Genomic DNA, 10189 nt, shown 5'->3' on the forward strand with positions numbered 1-10189 from the left:
AACATTTTTATGTGTGAATTTGATCCTATCATTATGATGCTAGCTGGTTGTTTTGCCACTAGTTAATGCAGTTTCTTCATAGTGTCAATGTTATTTAAAATTTGGTATGCTTTTGCAGTGGCTGGTACCTGTTGTTCCTTTCCATGTTTAGTGCTTCCTTCAGGAGCTCTTGTAAGGCAGGTCTGGTGGTGACAAAATCACTCAACATTTGCTTATCTGTAAAGAATTTTATTTCTCCTTTGTTTGTGAAGCTTAGTTTGGCTGGATCTGAAATTCTGGATTGAAAATTCTTTTCTTTAAGAATGTTGAATATTGGCCCCCACTCTCTTCTGGCTTGTAGGGTTTCTGCAGAGAGATCCACTGTTAGTCTAATGGGCTTCCCCTTGTGGGGAAACTCGACCTTTCTCTCTGGCTGCCCTTAACATTTTTTTCTTCATTTCAACCTTGGTGAATCTGATGATTATGTGTCTTGGGTTGCTCTTCTTAAGGAGTATCTTTGTGGTGTTCTCTGTATTTCTCCTGGATAATATCCTGAAGAGTGTTTTCTAATTTGGATCCATTCTCCCCATCACTTTCAGGAACACCAATCAAATGTAGATTTGGTCTTTTCACATAGTCCCATATTTCTTGGAGGCTTTGTTTGTTTCTTTTCACCCTTTTTTCTCTAATCTTGTCTTCTCACTTTATTTTATTAATTTGATCTTCAGTCACCAATATCCTTTCTTCCACTCTCAGATCACTGCTGTGCTGGCAGTGAGAATTTCAAGCCAGTGGATCTTAGTTTCCTGGGCTCCATGGGAGTGGGACCCGCCAAGCCAGACCACTTGGCTCCCTGGCTTCAGCACCCCTGTCCAGGGGAGTGAACAGTTTTGTCTTGCTGGCATTCCAGGCACCACTGGGGTATGGGGAAAAAAATGAGCTCCTGCAGCTAGTTCAGTGTCTGCCCAATTGGCCACCCAGTTTTGTGCTTGAAACCCAGAGCCCTGGTGGGGTAGACACTGGAGGGAATCTCCTGGTTTGCAGGTTGTGAAGACCGTGGCATAAGTGCAGTATCTATGCTGGAGTTCCTCAGGCTCAGAACCTCATGGCTTCCCTTGGGTAGGGGAGAAAATTCCCTGACCCCTTGTGCTTCCCAGATGAGGTGATGCCTCACCCTGCTTCAGCTCACCCTCCGTGGGCTGCACCCACTGCCCAACAAGTCCCAATGAGATGAACCAGGTACCTCAGTTGGAAATGCAGAAATCACCTCTCTTCTGCATCGATCTCGCTGGGAGCTGCAGACCAGAGCTGTTCCTATTTGGCCATCTTGAATCCTCCAACCTACACATTATTCTTTTTTTTTTTTGGATTCTGTCAGATTTCTTTCTTTCTATTTATTTATTTATTTATTTATTATTTTACTTTAAGTTCTAGGGTACATGTGCACAACATGCAGGTTTGTTACATATGTATACATGTGCCATATTGGTGTGCTGCACCCATTAACTCATCATTTACATTAGGTATATCTCCTAATGCTATCCCTCCCCCCTCCCCCCACCCCCCGGCAGGCCCCGGTGTGTGATGTTCCCCACCCTGTGTCCATGTGTTCTCATTGTTCAATTCCCACCTGTGAGTGAGAATATGCAGTGTTTGGTTTTCTGTCCTTGTGATAGTTTGCTCAGAATGAAGGGTTCCAGCTTCATCCATGTTCCTCTAAAGGACATGAACTCATCCTTTTTTATGACTGTATAGTATTCCATGGTGTATATGTGCCACATTTTCTTAATCCAGTCTATCACTGATGGACATTTGGGTTGGTTCCAAGTTTTTGCTACTGTGAATAGTGCCACAATAAACATACGTGTGCATGTGTCTTTATAGCAGCATGATTTATAATCCTTAGGGTATATGCCCAGTAATGGGATGGCTGGGTCAAATGGTATTTCTAGTTCTAGATCCTTGAGGAATTGCCACACTGTCTTCCACAATGGTTGGACTAGTTTACAGTCCCACCAACAGTGTAAAAGCGTTCCTATTTCTCCACATCCTCTCCAGCACCTGTTGTTTCCTGACTTTTTAATGATTGCCATTCTAACTGGTTTGAGGTGGTATCTCATTGTGGTTTTCATTTGCATGTCTCTGATGGCCAGTGATGATGAGATGTGTCTGTTGGCTGCATAAATGTCTTCTTTTGAGAAGTGTCTGTTCATATCCTTTGCCCATTTTTTGATGGGATTGTTTGATTTTTTCTTATAAATTTGTTTAAGTTCTTTGTAGATTCTGGATATTAGCCCTTTGTCAGATGGGTCCAACCTAAGGCACATTATTCTTAAGTGCACATGGAAAATTATCCAGAATAGAACATCTTTTACAACATAAAATCATCTCAATAATTTAAAAAGAATTGAAATCATACCAAGTCTGTTTTCCAATGACAATAGAATGAAATTAGAAATCAATAAAATAAAATATTCTGGGAAACTTATACATGTGTGGAAATTAAGAGCAGTTTTACATTACCAGTTGGTCAAAGAAGAAATCAAAAGAGCAATTCAAAAATTATTTGAGATGAATGCAAATAAAAACACAAAACACCCAAATTTATGGAATCAGCAAAAAAAAAAAATGCTCAGAAGGAAATTTATACTTGTAAATATCTACATTTAAAAGAAGAAAAATCTTGAGTCAATAATGTAAACTATTACTGTAAAAAACCAAAACTAGGGGACATTACTGAAATGCAAAGGATTATAAGAGAATACTAATAACAAGTGTATGCCAACAAATTAGATAACCTAGGTAAAGTGAACAAATTCCTATAAAGACACAAACTACCAACATTGACTCAAGAAGACACAGAAAATCTAAATAGGCCTATAACAAGTAAAGAGATTGTGTTATTCATTTTTTTTTAACTCACGAATTAAAGTTCAGGACCAGATGGCTTTACTGGTGAATTCTACCACATATTTAAACAAGAATTAACACCAATCCTTCCCAAGCTTTTCCCAAAAAATGGAAGAGGAGGGAATTATTCCCAATTAATTTGATGAGGTCAGATTACCATGATTTCAAAATCAGATAAGGACATCACAAAAAAGGAAACTACCTGCCAATATTACCAATTAATAGAGATGCAAAAATCCTCTACAACATACTAGCAAGCTGAATCTAGCAATATATAAAAAGAATCATATACCACAACCAAGTGAAATTTATCCCAGGAAAACAAGGTTGGCTCACCACATGAAAATCAATCAATATAATACACTATATTAATAGAAAAAAATCGAAAGAAAACCATGATAATCTCAATAGATACCAAAAAATACTCCAACAAAATTTAACACCATTTTATGATTAAAAAAAATTACTCAGCAAACTGGGAAAGAAGAGAATTTGCTCAATTTGATGAAGGGCACCTATGAAAAACCCACAGCTAATACACTTAAAAGTGAAAGACTTAAAGCTTTCCCCTACGATCAGGAAGAAGAGGAGGTTGTTTGCTCTTACCACTTCTGTTTAGCATCATGCTAGAGGTTCTAGCCAACACAATTTGCTCTCACCACTTCTGTTCAGCATTATACTAAAGATTCTAGCCAATCTGATTAGGTAAGAAAAGAAACAAGATGCATTCAGGTTGGAAGAGAAGGAATAAAATCAATTTAAGAGAAATAAAACCAATCTTTATTTGAAGATGACATGGTCTTACAGATTTAAAAAAAGCTCTAAAGAATTCACCAAAAACCTGAGCCAATAACAGAGTTCATTCAGCAAGTTTTCAGGATTTAAAATTGATGTACAAAAATGGGTGTATTTTTGTACAGCCAATAATGTACAACTCAAGGAAATTATGAAAACAACTCCAGTTGCAATAATATCAAAAATAATAAAATACTTAGAAATAAATTTAACCAAGGAAGAGCAAGACTTATGTACACTGAAAACTAGAAAACATTGCTGAAATAAATTAAAGACCTAAATAATTAGAAAGACATCTCATGTTCATGGATTGCGATACTTAATATAGTTAAGATGACAATACTTCCCAAATTGACTTACAGATTCAATATAATCCCCATCAAAATCCCCATGCATGTACAAAAGAGGCTTTTTGCACCACAGAAGAGGAACCCCCAAATTATGAATCTGTCCGTTTCTGTAGGAGCATGATGGCTGTTTTTCCCTCCCTCTTTCTTAGAGAAAGAGAAAAATCTGTGCTCCCTAGTCATTTATAGTCTTTCGAATGTAAATAAATTCTTACAGGAAGAGAAAGGGGAAAGTTCCTACCCTGGAATGTAAATATTTGGCTCCTGAAGATATAAATTTTATTTGTCCTGTTAATGGGAACTGATGGCTTCAGATCTAACACCCTTTAACTTCTAAGGTTTGTCCTCTAAACCGGGTTTTAGTTTCCTTTGCTTGGAAAGCCTTATCTGTGCATAAAAATGAAAATATACTCTGTACAGTCCTACAGTTTGTTTGACCTGGTTCAGCAGGTCAGACACAGCCTTGGCTCACTGGGCCAGATGACGGCCATTACAAGAATGCTTCAGGATATGCAATAATTAAATAGCTTTACACCTTGATTTGTCCAGGACAGTACCAGTTTACACCTGCTGGAGCTCAATTAATGCTTATTAATTATTTTAGTGCTTTCTTTCTCTCTCAAAAGTGTCCCAGTGTGGTGAGTAATTACGCCATCAACCAACACAACATTCTAATGGCATCTGTTTATATGCAGAAGGTTAAAGGAATGAAGGAGGGAAGGTTATGGACCCTGTACCCTGGCTAAACAATTGTCAGCTACAGTGAGTCACATTTTCAGAGACCCTGAAGTTTCATTCATACAGCCAATATTTCAAACTTGATCCCATACTTTGATTACAATTAATAAAATGAACCGCTTATAATTGCCATTTTCTATTGAATAAGTCATCTGGTAGGGAAAGTCTAAACTTCAGAAAATTATAGGATAAGGTAGACAACTTCAGCCAAAGAGAATAGCAAAGGTAATAGCATGAAATAGAGAAAAAAATGAATCAGCACTGAATCACAGGTGAAAAAAAAAGTGCCCTTGGTCCATTTCAGGGATGTAAAACAGGAGAAAAAAGAAGGAAATTGTCCCTGAAGTGTTTGACATTTGGGAAAGCCCAAAAGCCAGTGGATGCTGACTCTGATTTGTGCTTTTCCTCAGGAAACACTTTGATATTAATGATGTGTCTGAGATAATATTAGATTCTTTGTATTATCTGAGTTAAGCTCTGCTACTGTTGCATCTGAAGGAGGAACAAACCTTTTGCTGTTCAGCAGCAGAATGGTGAGACATTGAGGAGCTTATCCCAGAGGCTTTTTTAATCCATAGATTTCCTTCATAAACCCATGAAAGGGCTTATTTGTGGCAACATCTTTCTGAGGCTCTCATCAATCTCATTTGCCTCTTGGTTTCTCAAGCGGTTTACCTAGACTTTTACTGTAGATTGATCACATTTAGTTATCTATTTATAATATCTATCTTATCACCTTACAGAGCAGGAGGTGAATGAGCACAGTTTGTTAAAATGAAATGGAAGTAGTAAAATAATTTTTGTGCCTTTATTTCCAGAGAGCTAGAATAATCTCCCTAGGCTTTTAATTTAGAAATACCTACCCCACCACCTGACTCCCTTAGCAATCAATCCATGGCTAGAAGATGGTGGCCTGCATGTGGCAGCAAGGGGAGAGCTGGAGAAGAGCTATAAAGAAAGGGAGTGCCCAGCTGTTAACTCCCTGCTCCTTGACGTTAGGCATTTCTTTAGACATCCTTTGTGCAGTAATAGGACAATGGAGAACTCTGAGTCCTCATTTTAGATTCTCCATTCACTGTCTTTGTCTTTGATTCAACTGTACATCTGAATGAAGTCTAGGGATGCCAGGTGGTATGCCCCAACAGAAAGCCATCCAACCTTTTCAATATCAAAAAGATGCAAAATAAGTCATAAAGTTGCTCCATGGAGGGAAGCTGCTCAATCAGGATTCCTGGTGGTGAACTACTGAGAGAGCCGAAAGGAAATTTATTTGCGTTATTTGTTATAATAAGGAACCTCCTCTACCAATACACCGTTTGGCGTCTTCATTCTGTAGACAGATTTTTTGGATGTGGTTATTGAAAATGGTTGCCACAAGCTCCAGGCTGACCTGTTTCCAACAGGGAGAGAACTGCCTTCTCTCTGTCCACATGTCAATGTCAAAACAGTTCTAATTATTATTGTCCTATGGTCCTTTTCTTGGACCAATTACGGTGTTTACAATGATGAAATGGTATAACTTAGTGGTTATGAGCAGAAACTCTGAAGCGAGACTACTTAGATTAGAATCCAGGCAATATTATTTTCTACCTGGAATACAATGGACTGGCTACTTAAATTCTCTATGCTTCAGTTTCTCCATCTGTTAAATAGGAATAATAATAGGACATTCTGGTATTATTATGAGGAGCAGATGAGTTAATATGTACAGAGTTAACATATTAACAAATGCATTAATATGTACAGAGTTTAGCACAGTGACTGGTTCACAGGAGAGCAAGAACTTGTATAACATTGCTCCAGCTGGGACATCTGTCTACTCCTGTGGCTGAATGTGTATATGCTGAGAGATGTAATAGAAAGAAATACCAGGAATAGAAGTGATTTGCTGTTCACAAACTACTTTTTACATCTATTTTCCCATTTGCTTCTTGCCCCAGTCCTACAGGAGGTCACATTATTTTCTCCATTTACAGATGGGGAGAGAGGCAAAACTACCCCTAGATCACACAACTAGTGAAGAGCAGTGACAAAAAACTTGAACTCAGGATTTTAGAACTTTCCAGGATTCTCTGAGTTGTGTAGAATTGTCAGAGAGGTGGCCTGAGCTGCTGGATAATGCAGCCCTTTCCAATCTATGATTTGAAGTAGTTCTCAGGAAATGACTTACTAGGTGCATCGTTCTCTGCACCCCAGGGATGTGGCATCCAGGGACACACAGGACCATGCTTTGCTTCTGTCTGTTTAGGCACTCATTGTTTGGGGGCGGCCATGGTGTTTCATCTCTGGGGATATCACCTGGTTCTCAAAAGTCTATCTGAAGAGTTTCATTAACAGAGTTGCACAAACAGGTTAGAAAAACAAAATGAACTGGATATAGAATACAATCCCTAATTCAAACATGATTTGGACACTTTGCTGTTGCTGTTGTTGTTAAAGAAGCTAAAGGCAGCTTATTAATGCCAATCAATTTACATATAGTCCAGGGAGTCTTTATACTATGCCAGAGTAGCTTGAAGCTAGAGGCAAGAATTTGGACTTTAGTATCTGACACAAGTTTCTCTTCTTGTTTTTGTTTTGACTTTGGCCTTTTGAGCATCACACTGATTTTCTTTCAGGACACATAAAGGCAAATAGACCAACAAAAAGAAGTTACTGAGATTGGGCCTTAAATTTAGAGATGAGGAAAGGGGAATACTTACTTGAAATTTCTTAGAACTGCGTGACAATGTAGAGTACGGTATGGGTGGTGGAATCTCCAAATATGGCGGCCATCACTTTCTTCTCTCTCTGTATGTGTGTGCTGCTCCATCGATCAAGAGATGGAATCCATTTCCTTTCATCTTGAACCTGGGCTGGCCTTGTGAGTTACTCTGACCAGCAGAATTGGCAGAAATGACACTTAGCCAGTTCTAAACCTAGCTTTAAGAAGTTGTGCAGCTTTTACTTTCCTCTGGAAAGCCAGACTCCCTGCTCTTAAAGAAGCACAGGTTAGACCACTGTAGGAGGAGTGACTATATGGAAAGCAAGAGTCCACATGGAGGGACAAGACATGGGAGTGAAGTCTTCTTAGACCCTCTAGCTCAGCCCACCTGCAGCAGAGGGCAGCTGAGTCAGTGACTCCAGCCAATGCCTTGCAGAACAGAATTGCTCAACCAAGTCTTAACTCAAAACCGGACCTGCAGACTTGTGAGAAAGAATATATCATTATTGTTTTAACTAGTGAGTTTTTGGGTGGTTTGTTACAGAGCAAGAGATCTTTCTGCAACATGGGGTATGCCCCAATAGCCTCTGAAGGGAAGACAATCTGGTCCATATTCTTGACATTAATCCCCAGAATAATGACAACAGTGCAAAGCTAACCAAAGCAAATAGAAATTTCAGAGGGGCAGTAGTACTAGCAATACCTCCAAGGCAGGAGCCCTTAGGAGCACACCTCCTTTCTATTTTTCTCTTCTGAAATAGCATCCTCTGATGATGGCATTTGCTGACTCCATTCAAGCGAATCCCAAATCTTCATTTCAATGCAATTAAAAAATAGTTATGGAGCCCCTTCTTTGTGCCGGGTACTTTCCTAGGAGCTGGAGGCAGAGCCCTGGACTTGAGAGACAGGACCTGCTCAAATGGATCTGAGACTCTAGGGGGGAAGCCAGAGAAGAAATTACAAATATGGTGAGTGTCATAAAAAGGGAGGTACAGGGAGCAAAAAATGGGAAGGTTTCTCTGAGGTAGTAGACTTTAGGTTAAGGCTGGATGAGGACTAGAGCTTAGCCAGGTGAGAGGGTCTGTGGAGGGGGGTGGGGGTCGGGCAGAGGCAGTGGGAAGAGCTGCAGAGATCTCCACTCAGGCCTAAGGCATTGGGGCCCAGCTCTGCAGAGCTGAGGTAAGATGGCCTCACACAGTCTCCCAGAGGCCAGGTGCGCTGTGCAGCTGTTTCCAGGCACTGCTTGTTCTCTCTCTCCTTCCAGAATCAGGGCCTATTCAGGAGTTTGAATTGCCTGTGTGGTTGTTTCCTTTCTTTCTAGTCCAATAGTCTTTCCCTTCCAAGTCTAGATTCTGCTCTGATTCTCGGGGCTCCTCAGGGTACTTGACGTTCCCATTCAGTCAGGGTCCCGTGGGCTTTGTAAGCAGGGGTCCTGTGACCAGCCTTTTCTTTGGTCCTGGGTATGTGGCTTTTTCATTTCCCCTGAGTTCAGTCTCCTTTTTGAATCAGCATACACGGTGGACTCATTCTTATTCTCCATCTCTGTCTCATTCTCTTACACACACACACACACACACACACACACACGTGTCAACAATATCTTTTAAGTTGAAAGCTCATGGAGGAAAAAAGAACACCATGTCCTGCACTCTCTTTTTCTTTTCCAGCCACTAGAGACTGCTTCTAGAAATGTTCAGGCTCTCTGAGATATTTTTAAGTTATCAAACATGGACCCTACCACTTAGCTAAGATTATAAATCTGTAAGTCATATGCCTTATCTGAGATTCAGTTTCATCATGTATAAATTGAAAAAAATATGCCTGTCCCTTTAAAGAGTTGTTGTAAAGAATAAAGTGATTTATATTCATGAAAATACTATTCAAATACTTATCTTATTTTTCTTTCTGGTCAGAGAATCCAAAGTAGCCTGTGTCTCATACAAGCATGAATCATGATATTGAAAAGGTTAAAACAACAACTGCAACAAAATACACCAGCCAGATGGAGGCTGATGTCTGTGAAAAAGCAGCTTCAGCTGTAGCCAATGATTTTAACTTAGGAGGTAAACACACAAAGGCTGGGGCCCCTGGACAAGGTACTTGGTTGGTGGTCAGAATAGCACTGCAGACAGTGGAAACTTAATGAAGACTTTCTGCTTCTGTGGATGCAGACGATGGCAGTGAAGAGGATGATCATCATCAAAGGTCATCTCACATTGGAAGGTCAGTGCATGAAAGGGCTGTTGAGGAATGCAAGGATTCAGCCATTTTCCTGATGATGCTCTTGGGAGGTCTTCTCATGTCTAGATTCACTGAGGAGTGGACAATTATTTTCCACCCATCTAGCTCTACTCTTTGGCTTTCCAATTTACTGCCTGACTACAGAGCCAATCAGCAGATATTTGCAGTGGAATCTCGCGAGTTGGCTGAACACTGAGTCTGAAGCTGTATTTGGAGTGCCACAGGCAATTAACCACACATCTCTCTTTCAATGAACCAGTTTTCCAGGGACTCAATGGTGGGCTGATATCTTGTGAAATAATCTTGTGGGTTTGTACAGAGGGTAATGGGCCACATCTCATGATTCAAGACACATGGACACCTTGAATGTACAGTCATAATTCCAGGCAAATAACCAGAAGTGTCTTAGGGGAAAGTCAGGTGAAACAGGATAGTCACTGCATCATCAAGCAGTACTAACCCAAGGCCTGTTCGA

The sequence above is a fragment of the Pan paniscus genome, chromosome 4 (assembly GCF_029289425.2).
Source record: "Pan paniscus chromosome 4, NHGRI_mPanPan1-v2.0_pri, whole genome shotgun sequence".
In the NCBI taxonomy this organism is placed as follows: domain Eukaryota; kingdom Metazoa; phylum Chordata; class Mammalia; order Primates; family Hominidae; genus Pan; species Pan paniscus.